The sequence below is a fragment of the Eriocheir sinensis genome, chromosome 23 (assembly GCF_024679095.1).
Source record: "Eriocheir sinensis breed Jianghai 21 chromosome 23, ASM2467909v1, whole genome shotgun sequence".
In the NCBI taxonomy this organism is placed as follows: Eukaryota; Metazoa; Arthropoda; class Malacostraca; order Decapoda; family Varunidae; genus Eriocheir; species Eriocheir sinensis.
In genome coordinates this window covers 19,930,681-19,948,673 of record NC_066531.1, presented here as the reverse complement: position 1 = coordinate 19,948,673, position 17,993 = coordinate 19,930,681, and the positions used below count along the sequence as shown (strand labels likewise).

Genomic DNA, 17,993 nt, shown 5'->3' with positions numbered 1-17,993 from the left:
GCAGGATAATGTCTGAGGGCGGCAGTCGGGGCGACGTGGCAATGAGGGTGATTGCGAAAGTCCACAGGCCGGGGGTCACGCCGGAGGAGATGGTGGTCGGCTACAACGAGTGGTCCGAGAACTACGAGGAGAGAGAGAGAGAGAGAGAGAGAGAGAGATGCCTTCGGTACCAAGTGCCTACGCAGAATCATGGGGTATCGCTGGAATGATTTTGCGTTAAACCGGCGACTATTCCTTGAGGTCCGGGAGTGAAGTGATGCGGCCCCTGGGGTACCCACCTGTAATCACCCGCTTCCCCGTCCCCTTAGATGATCTGGAGAGGCTGGTACCGTGGTCCCGCCATCACGCTGGAGGAGGCGCTGCGTTGGGTACCCCCGGAGCGGCGAGCTAAGGCCAGGGTGCTGGACGTGGCCGCTGGGACGGGCTGCGTGGGCCGCGAACTCCACCGGGAAGGCTTCAGGTGGGTGCCCCAGGGCCGCAGACAGGGGATGTCCGGTCACCATACTTAAATATCCTCCAGTCCACTCCCTCCTGCCTGCCAGTGCCTCAGCCTCAACACGAGTCTAACGCCAAGAGATGAAAATGATGTGTTGGAAATTACAGCTGCTTGTGTAGAGGCAGGGCCGCTGGGTGGGAACTGGGAGCGGGCAGGAGCGGCATTACTATAGTCCATCGACTCTAACTTAAAATTGAGCCCTGTGACTTGGCCCGGGGAAACCCCCATTGTTTACAGCTCTAGCGATGACCTGCGCATGACGTTTTGTCTCACTGTTAGTCTGTACGTTATCTATTTATGGAATTTACATACATTCATAATACGACTGCGTGGTGTTATGAATGGCTTGGAATTAGAGGGATTGATTGATTGATTGATATAAAGTTTCTTTCATGGCGCCGCAACATCTTGGTCATATGGCACCCGAGTAATAAAATGGAAGGCAAATAATTAAAATAATCTAAGGGTGATAAAAGTTATTAGGAAGATAGTTTTGAAATGGTCCATTCAGATATAGCACTAGTTTAAAATATAATAAAATGTTTATTAAAAATGCATTAGTGAAATACAAAGAACTTTCTATAAAGAGACCCTACAAAAGATGGAGGATGCCCATCTCCTGCAGATACCCCATGACGTCATGTCCAGGGGTGAACGCCTTTTCACCCAGCATTAGGGAAAGGGAAAAATTCCCATGTACATCACGACACCGGGAGAGGTACTGCTCTCGCAGATCCCGCAGACTGGGGCACTCGACCTGGGATTAGAGGGAAAGACAACGACTCGGTAAACCTTCCATATCACTTGGCAACGTGGCTCATGCAACTTTGCCTCCTGACGGACCTTGGCAACAGGCGCCAGGCCGCACCATTCAACGTTACGCCACAATGGACAAATGAAGTAGAGCTCACTCTTGCGCCCTGCGCAGCCATGCAGAGAGAGAGAGAGAGAGAGAGAGAGAGAGAGAGAGAGAGAGAGAGAGAGAGATAGCCACCCTCTCTGAGGAGAGTAATGGATTGATGTGGCACCAGCGCGGTCTCGTGGGGAATCCTTGTGTCGCGCCCAAGGGCTCAAGTTAAATTCAATAGACTATACTATGTTAGGAATTACGCCAGTTAACCGGGGGACTAGACAAATTAACTATTTCCCTTATGGAACTAGTCTCGGGCCGAGAGTTCAAGCCAACTATGAGTATCGTCTGAGCTCAAATAAGCCTTGGATGGTACTTAAATACTTCGGTCATCGGCTCCCAAACCGAGACAGAATTAACTTATTCACTGCCTGAAGACTAACCACATTTACCATGAAAGGAATAACAATAGTGAAGTGTTTCCTTTCATGAAATAACAACTAATTGTTCTTGCTGAATTGAAATTAAAGAGCAAGGATAATTTAACCTATGGAAACAAAGAGGAAAGCCACGCCATCTGGCGAGAGAAATTAAAAATATCGCGTCAGACCCACGTGGTTGGTTTTCTCTCTCCACCACCGGCCTTCACAAAGTAAAGACCAAGGCACTGCAGCCCACCCATTAACTCGGACGCAGTGTGCCTTCTATTAACTGACTGAGGGATAATATACCCGGCAACGAGACTTCAGAGACAACAATATTTTTTGAAACCCGCTTCTCAGCTAAGTGCCCCCAGCAGTTATTTGAGACAGATAGATTTTACTACACGGATCCGGTAGGATTATTATTTGTTCGGCTGTCTGGAGTTGCTTGTTGGATACCTTCACCACCTAAAAGCTGGTAAGCACTTGTTTGTTTGGGATTGTCTGACGGGTGTGTTATTCACTTTGCGAGTGACCTAACTGTTGGGTAGGGTAAATTTACTGATTCCCAACAACTACTACTACTGCTATAACTTCTACTACTGCTACTACTACAACTACTACAGCCGCTCCCACAGGCACATAGACGCTGTGGACCCGTCGGAGGGCATGATGAAGCAGCGGGAGACTGGCATCTATACCAACGACTTCCTGGAGTTTATCGGCAGCGGACACTCCACCGTGCCCAAAGGTATTAGTAGTTTTTTTTTTTTTTTTTTACGTCAAAGGACACGGTTCAAGGGCAACAAGAAGAGTACAAAAAAAAGCCTGCTACTCGCCGCTCCCATAAAAGATAAAAGTAAAGAGTAGCCAAAAGAGAGGTCAATTTCAAGAGGAGAGGTGTCTTGATACACTTCTTGAAATATGTCAAGTCATAGACAGGGGGAAATACAGACGAAGGAAGGTTGTTCCAGAGTTTACCTCTTGCATAAGGGTTTTGGATAGTATAGGGATGAGCATGAGTAGAAAGTCGTGTGCAGCGGGACCGCGGGAGGGAGGGAGGCATGCAGTTAGCAAGTTCAGAAGAGCAGTCATCATGAAGATATCGATAAAAGATAGAAAAAGAGGCAACATAGCGGCGGAATTTAATTAAGAGGTAGAAGGTTGTCAGTAAGAGGAGGAGAACTGATGAGACGAAGAGCCTTAGACTCCACTCTGTCCAGGAGAGTTGTGTGAGTGGAATTATTGATATTGTTGTTGTTTTATATGTAAAGATTAATATAAGTATTTTTCTTTTACATCTCTCTCTCTCTCTCTCTCTCTCTCTCTCTCTCTCTCTCTCTCTCTCTCTCTCTCTCTCTCTCTCTCTCTCTCTCTCTCTCTCTCTCTCTCTCTCTCTCTCTCTCTCTCTCTCTCTCTCTCTCTCTCTCAGACACATACGACCTGGTGGTCACCTCGGGCGGTATGGGCGAAGGTCACATCTCACACAGTGGCCTCGACGACGTTGTGCGCGTCGCAAAGAACGGTGAGTGAGTAAGTGAGCCTGCGTGCCTGCGTGCGTGCGTGCGTGCGTGCGTGAGTGAGTGTGAGTGTGAAAGTGTTTTTACAAAAAAGGAGACAGCTCAATGGCCCACAAAAAACAATAATATAAAAAAAAAGCCCGCTACTCGCTGCTCCTGAGAAAAAGAAAATCAAAAGAGGTGGCCGAAAGAGAGGTCAATTTCGGGAGGAGAGGTGTCCTGATAATCTCCTCTTGAAAGAGTTCAAGTCGTAGGCAGGAGGAAATACAGATGAAGGAAGATTGTTCCAGAGTTTACCAGCGTTAGGGATGAAAGAGTGAAGATGCTGGTTAAATCTTGCACAAGGGGTTTGGACAGTATAGGGATGAACATGAGTAGAAAGTCGTATGCAGCAGGGCCGCGGGAGGGAAGGAGGCATTCAGTTAGCAAGTTCAGAAGAGCAGTCAGCGTGAAAATAGCGATAGAAGATAAAAAGAGAGGCAACATCGCGACGGAATTTAAGAGGGAGAAAACTATCAGTTGGAAGAGGAGAGCTGATGAGACGAAGAGCCTTAGACTTCGCGCTGTCCAGAAAAGGTGTGAGTGGAGCACCCTCCCCCCCACACGTGAGATGCATACTCCATACGAGGGCGGACAAGGCCCCTGTATATGGACAGCAACTGTGCGGGGGAGAAGAACTGGATGAGACGATACAGAACGCCCAACCTCGAGGAAGCTGATTTAGCGAGAGTGGAAATATGAAGTTTCCAGTTGAGATTTTGAGTTAAGAATAGACCGAGGATATTTAGTGTTGAAGAAGGTGACAACTGAGTGTTGTTGAAGAATAGCGGATAGGTGTTTGGAAGATTGTGTCGAGTTGATAGGTGGGGAAATTGAGTTTTTGAGGCATTGAAGGACACAAGGTTTCTTCTACCCCAATCGGAAATGATTGCAATGTGTGAGGTTAAGCGTTCTGCAGCCTCCAGTCTGGAGTCGTGTGTGAAGTTGAATAATGCAGAGTGGAGTCGTCGGCGTATGAGTGGACAGGACAGTTTGTTATTGAAAGAAGATCACTGATGAATAACAAGAAGAGAGTGGCTGATAGGACAGAGCCCTTTGGAACACAACTGTTGATAGGTTTAGGGGAAGAACGGTGACCGTCTACCACCGCAGAGATACAACGGCCGGAAAGGAAACTGGAGATAAAGGAACAGAGAGGATAGAATCTGAAAGAGAGCAGTTTAGAAAGTAAAGACTTGTGCCAGACTCTATCGAAGGCTTTCGATATGTCTAGCGCAACTGAGAAAGTTTCACCGAAATGGCTAAAAGAGGATGACCAAGAGTCAGTTAAGAGAGCAAGAAGATCGCCAGTAGAACGCCCATTGCAGAACCCATACTGGCGATCAGATAGAAGGTTGGAGGTGGAAAGGTGCTTTTGAATCTTCCGGTTAAGGATTGATTCAAAACCTTTAGATATACATGAAAGTAAAGCTATAGGACGGTAGTTTGAGGGACTGGAACGGTCACCCTTCTTAGGCACAGGCTGTACAAAGGCATACTTCCAACAGGAAGGATAGGTAGATATTGATAGGCAGAGACGAAAGAGTTTGACCAGGCAGGGTGTCAGCACGGAAGCATAGTTTTTAAGGACAATAAGAGACTCCATCAGGTCCATAAGGAGGAGAGAAGATGAAAGAGAAGGGAGGGGAGAGGGAGAGAAAGGAGGGGGATGGAGTGAAAGGGAGGAGAGAGAGAATGAGGGAGGAAAGGAGGGGATGGAGGGAGGTAAGGAGTAAGGGAGGTGATAAGAGGGAGAGAAGGGTGTAAGTAAAGGAAGGTGAGGGAGAGAAAAAATAAGGGAGGAAAGGAGGGGATGAAGGGAAAGGAAGGAGGTGAGGGAAATGAGTAAGGCGAGGTTCCCACTATTCCGTTTTGACGGATCCGTCGACGTTAATAATGACCTCAAAATGACGTCAGCGAAATAGCGGCCGCTCGGCACGGATGATCCACTCCGTCGGTCCTTCGCTCATCATTTGTTGACAAACATATAGACAGCATTAACCACAATGACTTCTTGTATATGTTTCTATTTCATATTTTCATGATATCTAGAATACATAATTTTCATTCTGTGGACCACCATCTCTCCTCCTCTAAACCTCACCTTCTCTTACTCACCGAAACACAGGTTTCTGAGGCTACTGACAGCAATCTCTACTCTGTTCCCTCCTACTATCTCTATCCTAAATATCAATCCAAAGCTGGATGTTGCGTCTACGTGCGCAGAGACATCACTTGCTTTCGTGTCCACGACCTTGGGTCCTCTGAATTTTCCACCATCTGGCTAAGACTTCATTGTCATACTATTACTAAATACATATGTGCTGTTTATCTCTCACCCAACTCTACTAACTATGTAAAATTCTTTGACTACTTGAACTCTAAAGTGGAGCACATCTTGACCTACTCTCCCTTCACTGAAATCTCCATCTTGGGAGATTTCAATGTTCACCACCAGCTTTGGCTTTCATCCTCTTTCACTGACCAGCCTGGTGGATACGTCTACAACTTTGCTCTCCTCAACGACCTAGAGCAGTTGGTTCAGCACCCTACACGTATTCCCTACCGTCTTGGAGACACGCCCAACATACTAGACCTCTTCCTTACCTCTAACCCGTCTGCTTACTCTGTCAAACTGTTCTCTCCGTTGGGCTCCTCCGATCACGACCTTATTTCTGTATCTTGTCATATCGCTCCTGTTCTTCCTCTGGACCCACCAAAGAGGCGATGCTTCTGGCATTTTGCCTCAGCTCGGTGGGACGTCCTGAGGATGTACTTTTCCGATTTCCCGTTGAATGATTACTGCTCCTAGGAGAGAGACCCCTCTGTGTGTGCCCAGCGCATCACAGAGGTGATTGTCTCTGGAATGGAAGCATATATTCCACGTTATTTCTCTACTCCTCATGCTAAAAAGCCTTGGTTTAACCATGCTTGTTCTCGTGCTATTAAAGATAGACAGGCAGCTCACAAAAGGTTCCAGAGCCTTTGCACTCCTACTAATCACAAACTTTACATTTCAGCCCGGAATCGTGCCAAATCTATTCTCCAACTTACCAAAACCTCTTTCATCAACAGAAAATGTCAACACCTTGCTTTATCTAATTCTTCCCGTGACTTCTGTCACCTAGCCAAAAATATCTACACCAATTTCACTTTATACTCTTTCCCTCCTCTCCTTAACCTTGACGGAAACACTTCCGTCTCATCTATCTCTAAAGCAGCTCACAAAAGGTTCCAGAACCTTCGAACTCCCACTAACTTTGATCTATACATTTCAGCCCGGAATCGTGCCAAATCTATTCTTCGACTTACCAAAACTTCTTTTATAAATAGAAAATGTCAACACCTTGCTTCTTCTAATTCTCCCCGTGACTTCTGGCATCTAGCCAAAAATATCTCCTCCAATTTCACTTTTTCCTCTTTCCCTCCTCTCCTTAACCCTGACGGCAGCACTGCCGTCTCATCTATCTCTAAGGCTGAACTCTTCGCTCAAACTTTCTGTAACAACTCCACCCTGGACGATTCTGGGCATATTCCTCCTACTCATTCCCCCTCTGACTCCTTTATGCCTGTTATTATGTTTCTTCATAATGATGTTTTATGTGCCCTTTCTAGCCTCAACTCTCAGAAGGCTTATGGACTTGATGGAGTGCTTCCTATTGTCCATAAAAACTGTGCTTCCGTGCTGACAAACTCTTTCGTCTCTGCCTATCAACATCTACCTTTCCTTCCTGCCGGAAGTATGCCTTTGTACAGCCTGTGCCTAAGAAGGCAGACCGCTCCAATCCCTTAAACTACCGTCCTATAGCTTTACTTTCCTGTCTATCTAAAGCTTTTGAATCAATCCTTAACTGGAATATTCAAAAACACCTTTACACTTTTAACCTTCTATCATTCTGACCTCCAGTATGGGTTCTGCAAGGGACGTTCTACTGCCGATCTTCTTGCTCTATTAACTGACTCTTGGTCATCCTCTCTTAGCCGTTTCGTTGAAACTTTCTCAGTTGCGCTAGACATATCGAAAGCCTTCGATAGAGTCTGGCACATGTCTTTGCTTTCTAATCTGCCCTCTTTCGGATTCTATCCCTCTCTCTGTTCCTTTATATCCAGTTTCCTTTCCGGCCGTTCTATCTCTGCGGTGGTAGACGGTCACTGTTCTTCCCCTAAACCTATCAACAGTGGTGTTCCACAGGGCTCTGTCCTATCACACACTCTCTTCCTGTTATTCATTAATGATCTTTCCACAACAAACTGTCCTGTCCACTCATACGCCGACGACTCCACTCTGCATTATTCAACTTATTTCAATAGAAGGCCATCCCAACAGGAAGTACACGACTCCAGACTGGAGGCTGCAGAACGCTTAACCTCAGACTTTGCTATCATTTCCGATTGGGGTAGAAGGAACCCTGTGTCCTTCAATGCCTCAAAAACTCAATTTATCCACCTATCAGCTCGTAACAATCTTCCAAACACCTATCCCCTATTCATCGACAACACTCAGCTGTCACCTTCTTCAACACTAGATATCCTCGGTCTATCCTTAACTCAAAATCTCAACTGGAAACTTCATATCTTCTCTCTCGCTAAATCAGCTTCCTCGAGGTTGGGCGCTCTGTATCGTCTCCGACAGTCCTTCTCCCCCGCACAGTTGCTATCCATATAAAGGGGCCTTGTCCGCCCTCGTAAGGAGTATGCATCTCACGTGTGGGGGGGCTCCATTCACACAGTTCTTCTGGACAGAGTGGAGTCTAAAGCTCTTCGTCTCATCAGCTCTCCTCCTCCTACTGATAGTCTTCTACCTCTTAAAGTTGCCTCTCTTTCTATCTTCTATCGCTATTTTCACGTTGACTTCTCTTCTGAACTTGCTAACTGCATGCCTCCCCCCCCTTCCACGGCCCCGCTGCACACGACTTTCTACTCATGCTCATCCCTATACTGTTCAAACCCCTTATGCAAGAGTTAACCAACATCTTCACTGTTTCATCCCTCGCGCTGGTAGACTCTGGAACAGCCTTCCTTCATCTGTATTTCCTCCTGCCTACGACTTGAACTCTTTCAAGAGGAGGGTATCAGGACACCTCTCCTCCCGAAATTGACCACTCTTTCGGCTATCTCTTTCGATTCTTTTTTTAGGAGCAGCGAGTAGCGTTTTTTTTTTATTTATTATTGTTTCTTGTTTTTGTGCCCTTGAGCTGTCTCCTTTGTTGAAAAAAAAAAAGTGTTTTACGTTGTTCTGTAGGATGTTGTGTACCAATATACAGGCGGAGAATCCAATTGGCTGTTGTGAACCATATGGAGTGGTTTAGGTTTCCAGAATTTCTCCTTGACAGTGTGTCAGGAACAGTCCCGTTAGAGATTGCTTTTCCCAATTGGTCCTGCGAAGCCATGTGGCCCACTTGTTTTACCATCAAGTTTTTCAAATAGGTGACGTAGTGACAGCTCATTGCCATGGAGCTGATAAATGAACCAATGAACTGGGTGGGCAAGGCTTTTCTCGACTTGACAAATCACCCCAGATTTATTCCCGGTATTTACAGCTGTACCATCACGTCCAATCGCCAGTACGTTTTCCATGGAAATTCCTTTTCTATTAGCAAACTGTTTTAGCTCAGTGGCAATACTCTTTGCAGAACCAGTGGCAGGTGAATACTGGCCTAGATATTCTGAACCTGGTTCAGCCACTATAGCAATTTGCTCTTCAATTACCTTTCTCCTATAGTCTCTATTTCCAATCTTCTCCGTAGTAAGAGTTTCTTTCCTTCCATCAAAGTAGATGCCTGCAACTTATACTTTCCCATGTGCTTCCTTTGTCAAATTTTGTCCGTTTGATTGCCTCGATCTCCGTACTTTGTTCCTATCTATGACTTTGGAAGGATCCTCTTTTGTAATAACCCCTAAATCTTCAAGGATTGCACTAGATAGTAATGCACCACCACGATCAGACAGTCCAACCCGGTTACAGGCCTCCGGGAAAGAAGAGAACTGACGTTTTTGTTCTCTATTTTTTTTCTTTTTAATTTCTACATTGTTGTCCCACAGCTCCACCTTCTTTTGGTTTTCTATGATGGAGCTTGTATTTGGTAGGGGTGTATTCATCTGCCGAGTCAGTCAAATTTGAGGACGAGGTATCACTTTGAACAAGACATCCTGATGCTTGTAACTGGCTGATAGTCTTGCAGCATATTGATTTCTTCTTTCTTCTCTTTTCCTAATGGCTTCAGTTGTTCGTTTGTCCATTCCTCCAATGAACATTTTACGTTCATTTATTTGGTCCTCTACAAATTCTTGTTCTATTTTGGGGACTTTCTTCTGTCGAGGACAGGCACAGTACTGGAATTCAGGGCACCTGCAAGCTGTTACTTCAAATAATCTAGCAGCATCTCTGATGAACTCTTTAACTTTCTTATCATAACTTGGGCATTTATTTTTTTTCGGTCTTTGAAACGTTTCAGCAAGTTCCTGTATTTGTTGTGATTGGCTTCTAATTTGTCAACAATGCATTTCTGACTGATCATGGGGACGTTTTCCTGCCTGTAAATGTGAACTATCTTTTCTGCAACACACTTAGATATCATGTGAACTGAAGGACTCTTTGATGATTCAAGCAGTTTATATTTATGCCACAGAACACATGATAGAACATCTTTGTATGTTGGAAGTTGGTTTTCTGGGAGATCATCCACTTGCTTAAAGATAGGACACATGTCTGCCTTGTCTAAACGAACACAGTGTCGTTTTTGTGTTTGACCTTGGCTGTTATGGGACATCGTGATTTGTGGTACGTCATCAGAGGCCGAGGAGCAATACATCCATCCTCTACGTCTGCAAAAGAGAAAATGAGCAATCACCATACTTCAGGTGCCCCAGCAGCTTCTAAAAAGTGTTATATGCTCTTTTGAACTTGCTAACTGCATACCTCTCCCCCTCCCGCGGCCCCGCTGCACACGAGTTTTTAATCAAGCTTATCCCTATACTGTCCAAATCCCTTATGCACGAGTTAACCAGCATCTCTACTCCTCCGTTCCTTACACTGGCAAACTCTGCAACAATCTTTCTTCAAATGTATTTCCTCCTGCTTATGAGTTGAACTCTTTCAAGAGGAGAGTATCAGGATGCCTCCTTCCGAAATTGACCTCTTTTTGGCCACTCTTCTAACTCTTTTTATGGGGGCAGTGATCAGCGGGCTATATTTTTTTCCATTATTATATTTTTTTTTTTGCCCTTGAACCCCCGCCCCCCCAAACACACACACACACACACACACACACACACACACACACACACACACACACACACACACACACACACAGGTATACAGAAACAACATAAACACGGGTAGGAAACTATTAAGCCTATAACCAGAGTGACTTATGTGATCTCCGGAAAACCTATTTTGAGGAACCTGGAATGACGATAGCTATTATAAGAGAGGGATCCTCGCTCTCGCGATAAAGCCTAGAGAAAAACGGCAGATACCCCAACGTGGAACAGTCTAATGAAGCGATCGAAAACGGTGTCAGCAGCGCCACCTGGGCACAGGTAGAGGAAGATGCCGCCAGTCCCACACCTCATTCTTTCAATGCGCTTCGACGGAGACTGGAGGTACCTTCTCAGGGGAAGGAGGGGGGGAAGCAAGGAATGTGCACTAGTCATTCCGGGTTCCCAAAAATAGGTTTTTCAGAGATCAAAACCGTCATTTTGTGAACCCTTCATTACTAGTGCACGATAGCTAACTCCCACTTGGAGCTGGATAAAAGGGAACTCTCTCGAAGTACCACGTACTTGAGTCTACATCTGGGTTCCGCCAAGTTGGGAAGTGTAGAACCGACTGAGGTTGTTACCCTTTTTTAAGTGTTACTTTTAAAGACTTTAAGCGTGCTGCAGCCTCCAGCCTGGAGTCATGTAATTCCTGTTGAGAGGGCCTTCTGTTGAAAGAAGTTGAATAATGCAGAGTGGAGTCGTCAGGGTATGAGTGGACAGGACAGTTTGTTATAGAAAGAAGATCATTGATAAATAATAGGAAGAGAGTGGGTGATAGGACAGAGCCTTGTGGAACACCACTGTTGATAAGTTAGGAGATGAACAGTGACCGTCTACCACAGCAGAGATAGAACGACCGGAGAGGAAACTGGAGATAAAGGTAGAGAGAGAGGGATAGAATCCGAAAGAGGGCAGTTTAGAAAGCAAAAAGTTGTGCCAGACTCTATCGAAGGCTTTCGATATGTCTAGCGCAACTGAGAAAGTTTCACCGAAATGGCTAAGAGAGGATGACCAAGAGTCACTTAAGAGAGGAAGAAGATCTCCAGTAGAACGCCCCTTGCGGAACCCATACTGGTGATCAGATAGAAAGTTAGAAGTGGATAGATGCTTTTGAATCTTCCGGTTAAGGATTGATTCAAAAGCTTTAGATAGACAGGAAAGTAAAGCTATAGGGCGGTGGTTTGAGGGATTGGAACGGTCACCCTTCTTAGGCACAGGCTGTACGCAGGCGTACTTCCAGCAGGAAGGAGAGGTAGATGTTGATAGGCAGAGACGAAAGAGTTTGACCTGGTAGGGGGAAGCATAGAAGCACAGTTTTTAAGGACAATAGGATGCACTCCTTCAGGTCCATAAGCCAGAGAGGGCATAGAAGACATCATTCTTAAGAATTTTAATAACAGGCATGAAAGAGTCAGAGGGAGGATGAGCAGGAGCAATATGCCCAGAATCGTTCAGAGTGGAGTTACAGAAAATTTGAGAGAAGAGTTCAGCCTTAGAGATAGATGAGACGGCAGTGCTGCCGTCAGGGTTAAGGAGAGGAGGGAAAGAGGAAGAAGTGGAATTGGAGGAGATATTTTTGGCTAGATGCCAGAAGTCTCTGGAAGAATTAGAGAAAGCAAGGTGTTGACATTTTCTATGGATGAAGGAGTTTTTGGTAAGTCGGAGAATAGATTAGGCACGATTCCGGGCGGAAATGTACAGATCATGGTTAGTGGGAGTTCGAAGGCTCTGGTATTGTTTTTGCTCAAATGACATTTCCATAAGCAGGTATTTGTGTGAGAGGGATTTATGGGTCTTAGTGAGCCCTGATCTTTGTCCAAGGGCACGATACATTCAAGCTACAAATCGAGCAAACAGGGTACAGGGATTTATTTCGAGGAGTGTAAACAACAGAAGCGCCGATGTCATCCTCAAGCTATATTTTACATTATTATGACCATCTTGATTATGCGCTTCAGTTCTGATTACCTTACTATAGAATGGATATCAAAATGTTAGAATCGGTACAGAGGAGGATGACTAAGACGATTCACGGGTAAAGAAACTTACCATATGAGGATATATTCAAACATTCATAAATGTGCATTCTCTAGAAAGGTGAAAGGTGCTAGGAGACTTGATTGAAGTTTATAAATGGATTAAGGGCTCTAAGACGGGGATATTAATCAGGTTTTGGTGGTAAGAGAACCTGGTAGGACACGTAGTAATGGGTTTAAACTGGATAAATTTAGATTCAATAAAGGCATAGGCAAAGATTGGTTAACCAACAGAGTGGTGGATGAGTGGAACAGACTTGGCAGTCATTTTGTGAGTTCCAATACGATAGTCACATTAAAAAAATAGATTATATAAATTCATGGACAGTGATGTTAGGTGGGGTTAGAATCACAGGTGGTTCCTTGTACAGGTCTATCGGCCTCTTGTCGACTCCTTACGTTTTCATGTTCCTATGTTTTTAAAGAACTAATGCAGCAAGGACCTGGGTGTCAATATCGCGTCAAACCTCAAATTCTCACAGCAATTTATTGACGCAGCACATAAAGCGACTAGCTTGCTGGGCTTCATTAAAATAATCATTTTATTAAATAATAAAGATGGAATACTTCCGCTTTACAATAGTTTAGTCAGACCCCACTTTTTCCCCCCACCATGCAAAGGGCATTGCTAAATTAGAAGGTGTTCAACGTCGGGCAACAAAAATGATCCCTTCCTTGCTCAATAAACCTTACGATGAAAGGCAGCATAGCATAGCAGCATCTCTGATGAACTCTTTAACTTTGTTATCATAACTTGGGCATTTATTTTTTTTCGGTCTTTGAAAGGTTTCAGCAAGTTCTTGTATTTGTTGTGATAGGCTTCTAATTTGTCAACAATGCATTTCTGACTGATTATGGGGATGTTTTCCTGCCTGTAAATGCGAACTATCTTTTCTGCAACACACTTAGATATCATGTGAACTGAAGGACTCTTTTTTGATAATTCAAGCAGTTTATATTTATGCCACAGAACACATGATAGAACATCTTTGTATGTAGGAAGTTGGTTTTCTGGGAGATCATCCACTTGCTTAAATATAGGACACATGTCTGCCTTGTCTAAACGAGCACAGTGTCGTTTTTGTGTTTGACCTTGGCTGTTATGGGACATCGTGATTTGTGGTACGTCAGCAGAGGCCGAGGAGCAATACATCCATCCTCTACGTCTGCCAAAGAGAAAATGAGCTATCACCATATTTCAGGTGCCCCAGCAGCTTCTAAAAAGTGTTATATGCTCTTTTGAACTTGCTTACTGCATACCTCTCCCCCTCCCGCGGCCCCGCTGCACACGAGTTTTTAATTAAGCTTATCCCTATACTGTCCAAATCCCTTATGCACGAGTTAACCAGCATCTCTACTCCTCCGTTCCTTACACTGGCAAACTCTGCAACAATCTTTCTCCATCTGTATTTCCTCCTGCTAACGAGTTGAACTCTTTCAGGAGGAGAGTATCGGGATGCCTCTCCTTCCGAAATTGACCTCTTTTTTTGGCCACTCTTCTAACTCTTTTTATGGGGGCAGTGATCAGCGGGCTATATTTTCTTCAATTATGATTATTTTTTTTACCATTGAACCTCCCCCCCCCCTCCCACACACACATACACACACACACAAGCACACACAGGTATACAGAAACAACATAAACACGGCTAGGAAACTATTAAGCCTAAAACCAGAGTGACTTTTCTGATCTCCGAAAAACCTATTTTGGGGAACCCGGAATGACGATAACTATTATAAGAGAGGGATCCTCGCTCTCGCGATAAAGCCTAGAGAAAAACGGCAGATACCCCAACTTCTAGTCTACAAAGTGTCTACGCTGCACCAGCAAAATGAAGTAATAACACGTGGAACAGTCTAATGAAGCGATCGAAAACGGCGTCAGCAGCGCCACCTGGGCACAGGTAGAGGAAGATGCCGCCAGTCCCAAACCTCATTCTTTCAATGCGCTTCGACGGAGACTGGAGGAACCTTCTCAGGGGAAGGAGTGGGGGAAGTAACTCCTCTTCTCTGCGTTGCTCGCCCTTTTTATTGCATCTTGATTCGTCCGGAAAGGTGTGGCTTCCGGTTGATAACTGCTGATTAAAGTCATCATTTGCTGATCCTTGCTGATCTAGCGTCAGTTCAACACAGTTCCCACGGCCAAAAGCACGACGTGTTATTAAGCATGCTGTTGTGCGACACCAACCCGGTGTCGCTACAATACAGTCATACATTCATATACACATGACGTTATATATATATATATATATATATATATATATATATATATATATATATATATATATATATATATATATATATATATATATTTTTTTTTTCTTTCTTTTTTTACATCGCTCGATCCCCTAAAAAGTCTCGACCCCGCGACCCACCCCACCTTTAATTTTTTTTGTACCTTCTCATGTTACAGTCGCCCAATGTGTGCTAGCTAAACGTGGTCTTGTTACAGTTGCTTTAAAGATTATCACACAAGTCAGAGCCCGCCTAACGATACAACATAGGGAAATGCCAATGATAATAATCATGAAAGTAACAAGAAATGGGTAATGTACATACAGGTTGAGGTAAACAGGGCTAGAGTCATGGACGTGGAAGCTGAGTTATATTCCGAGAAAACAAAATAATAGCTCGAAAAATGATTTACAAGATACATCCTAGAAAAAATAAATTGACTAAACTGTCATTAGGATACATGATAATGGAGCTATTTGGAATAGTAAAAAGAAAAAACCTTTGAAGAAGATCTGCTACACACTGAACTTTCGAGTCACACCTTGACACAAAACTGTCGCAGAGAAACACTCATCCGTTGCGTGACAATTAATTGCCAGTGTCGTTACCCTCGGCACGCCTTTGAGACGGGCGGGGTCTACAACAAGAGATAAGGTTGTGTGAAAAGAGGTAATGTTATTCGTAGAGTATTATAATAGTTACAATGTGATAACAAGGACAAGTCTGGAGAGCCTAAGAAGCATCGGCTGTCAGCACCACTGACTCCTGATACTCCGTTTTTCAGGTCTACAGTACTATAAGAGAAAATCCTGTCACCAAGTTGTGAAATCACTGTTGTAACAAATCTCACTGAAATATATAACTCCAGCATAATTGATTAAAGTAATTCCAGCATTAATAAACATCAAATTAAAAAGACAAATTTCCACCTATCCATCGATCGTAGCGAACGTGGATGACTGACATCTCTGACGCCAAAAAAATAATTCCCGTAACGGGTAACAGTGGTATGTCAAGCAAAGGGTAAGTAAGACTTGTCTGCTTGTTTCCAAAGCTTACAGATATTCACATGCTGGTTACAATAAAAGTTAGGGACAGCATCTGCTCAAGTTTAGTTAAGTCTGTCACTGCAGAGAAAAATGTCTGTTTCAAGCAGAAGCACATGAGGTTCAAGGTTAAAAAGTACCTACCCCTATGTTATTCTACACCCTTGATTATTACGGCTCCGAACAAACAAGACTAGTGCCTTACAGCAACTCAGCAATAAAATAAAATAGTGGGTTAGAGTGAAAAGTATTACTCAAGCACTCCCCTTTCGCATGAAAAAGATGCAGGCAAAAGCTCAGGTACCAAACAAAAATTAGTTAATGCGAGGATGCAGGTTATAGTCGTGTGGTGGAAAGATAGACAAAGCAGCGTCAGGCTGAACCTCAAGCCGGCGCTAGTCTTTGGAGACGATCACCATGCACCAATCTGTGTATTAAAAAGTAGATCGTAAAGCTCAAATTTCCGTCCACCTATTCATTTGACTATTTCTTCCTAAACTACGGGTAAAAGAACACACCAAGGAATTTTTTGTTGATTACCGATGGTGACACCCAGAAAGGTTTAAGTCAGAGGCTCGAAGGCCCCCCTCCCCGACGAACGTGTCGACGGCCAAAGAAGCTTCAAAAAGGACCCAAATTTACTTTAAGTGCCATAAAAGTTGGCTGACAAAATCGTGCAGGTTGTCAGTGTGGCTGTAGTCAAGGGATACTGCACTCCTTCGAAGAGGAACTTTAAGGACAATCATGTACACAAGGAACTTTAGGTATTTACGCGCATTAGCTACAGATATGGTTTCTCCATCTGTCCAGTTTCCTTGTTTTAAACACGAGATCAAATCAATAGACAGCCTATAGCCGTCCACTGGCCTGTTAAAAAAGCCACTCGTTTGCACAGTGTCCACAGCAAAATTTACACCCTTTACGAGGCTGTGTTGCCCATCTTCCCCAAATGTGTCAAGAAAAAGTGACCGAAACGCATCATAATCCTCCCGTTCCGTGGACGCGCTCCCGTTTATGAGGGCCGCCGTTTCCGTTCCCGGGATTGACCCTCGAGCGGCTGAGAGATATTTTATCTCCCGGATTTGACACGAATGAAATGTTCATGACAACCTTACTTTGAAACAAGAAGTCCCTTGCCGAATAACCTGCCTCTCTTACTATCTGCGAAAGGCCTAACTGCTGTTGCTGTTAGCGGGTGATTAGGGGCAGAAGCCACTGTGGGATTAGTAAGGTAAGTAAATACCTCTTGGTTGCTCATGCAGCTCAGAGGAAGGAGAAAGCACCCTTTGAAGACTGCTACCACTCCTTACACGACAGTTACCGTTATCCTTGACGTCACTGTCCCTTTCCCTTTGTCTCGGTGAGAGCTTGTAACTTCGGGGCAGGTTTATCTGGCATTAAAAAGAGTTACTAGTAAAATGAGGAGTAAAATGGTAAAAGAAAAAAAATATATCGCTGCAAAAATAATTAAAGTAATAATCATTCACCACTAAGTATGTGCTCACTCCTCCCCGATGCTTCTAAAATGCATAAAAAGAGGAAAAAGAATATGAGTGAGGCTTAGCAAGACAAAACTTCTCCACTGTGCAATAAAATACACAAAAGAAAGGAGAAAACAAAATGAATGACTATACATAAAATAAGCAACAATGTTATTCAGGAAGAATATCAAACATCCACACGCCAGAAAAATCACCAGTTGAAACAATAAAATATATACGGCCCCACACGTATAAACACGTAAATAATAATAGTAATTCACCTTAAATATTGGTACAAGTGGTGTAATTACTGAAACCGTATCAATGTAGTGTCAGCTAAAATGTGTTAAAAATACTTCGAAGACAGCAACTCCATACCCCGCTACTCAGCGCGCTCGCGTCCTTCGCCTCGCCGGTGGCCGGGCAGGATCGCCGGGGTGGCAGGATCTGCCGTCCGTCGTCTGGTAGCGGTGGTAGGATGGGCGGCGGGCAGAGTATATACGCCCACAACAGTCAGCCCCAAAGGTCCGAGTTGTCTGGCGAAGAAAAGTGCGCACCTACGACAGGCTGGGGCGTAGGTACACGATGGGGTGTCTCGAACGGTA

General features: G+C 44.3%; 1 long non-coding RNA gene across 1 annotated transcript; it reads left to right on the top strand.

The window, feature by feature from the left end:
• Window positions 1-332: 332 nt before the first annotated feature.
• On the top strand, window positions 333-3,315 carry LOC127002658 (uncharacterized). The gene is made up of 3 exons (XR_007756374.1): window positions 333-460; window positions 2,407-2,519; window positions 3,201-3,315. It is a non-coding gene; the product is annotated as an uncharacterized LOC127002658 (long non-coding RNA).
• Window positions 3,316-17,993: the final 14,678 nt, after the last annotated feature.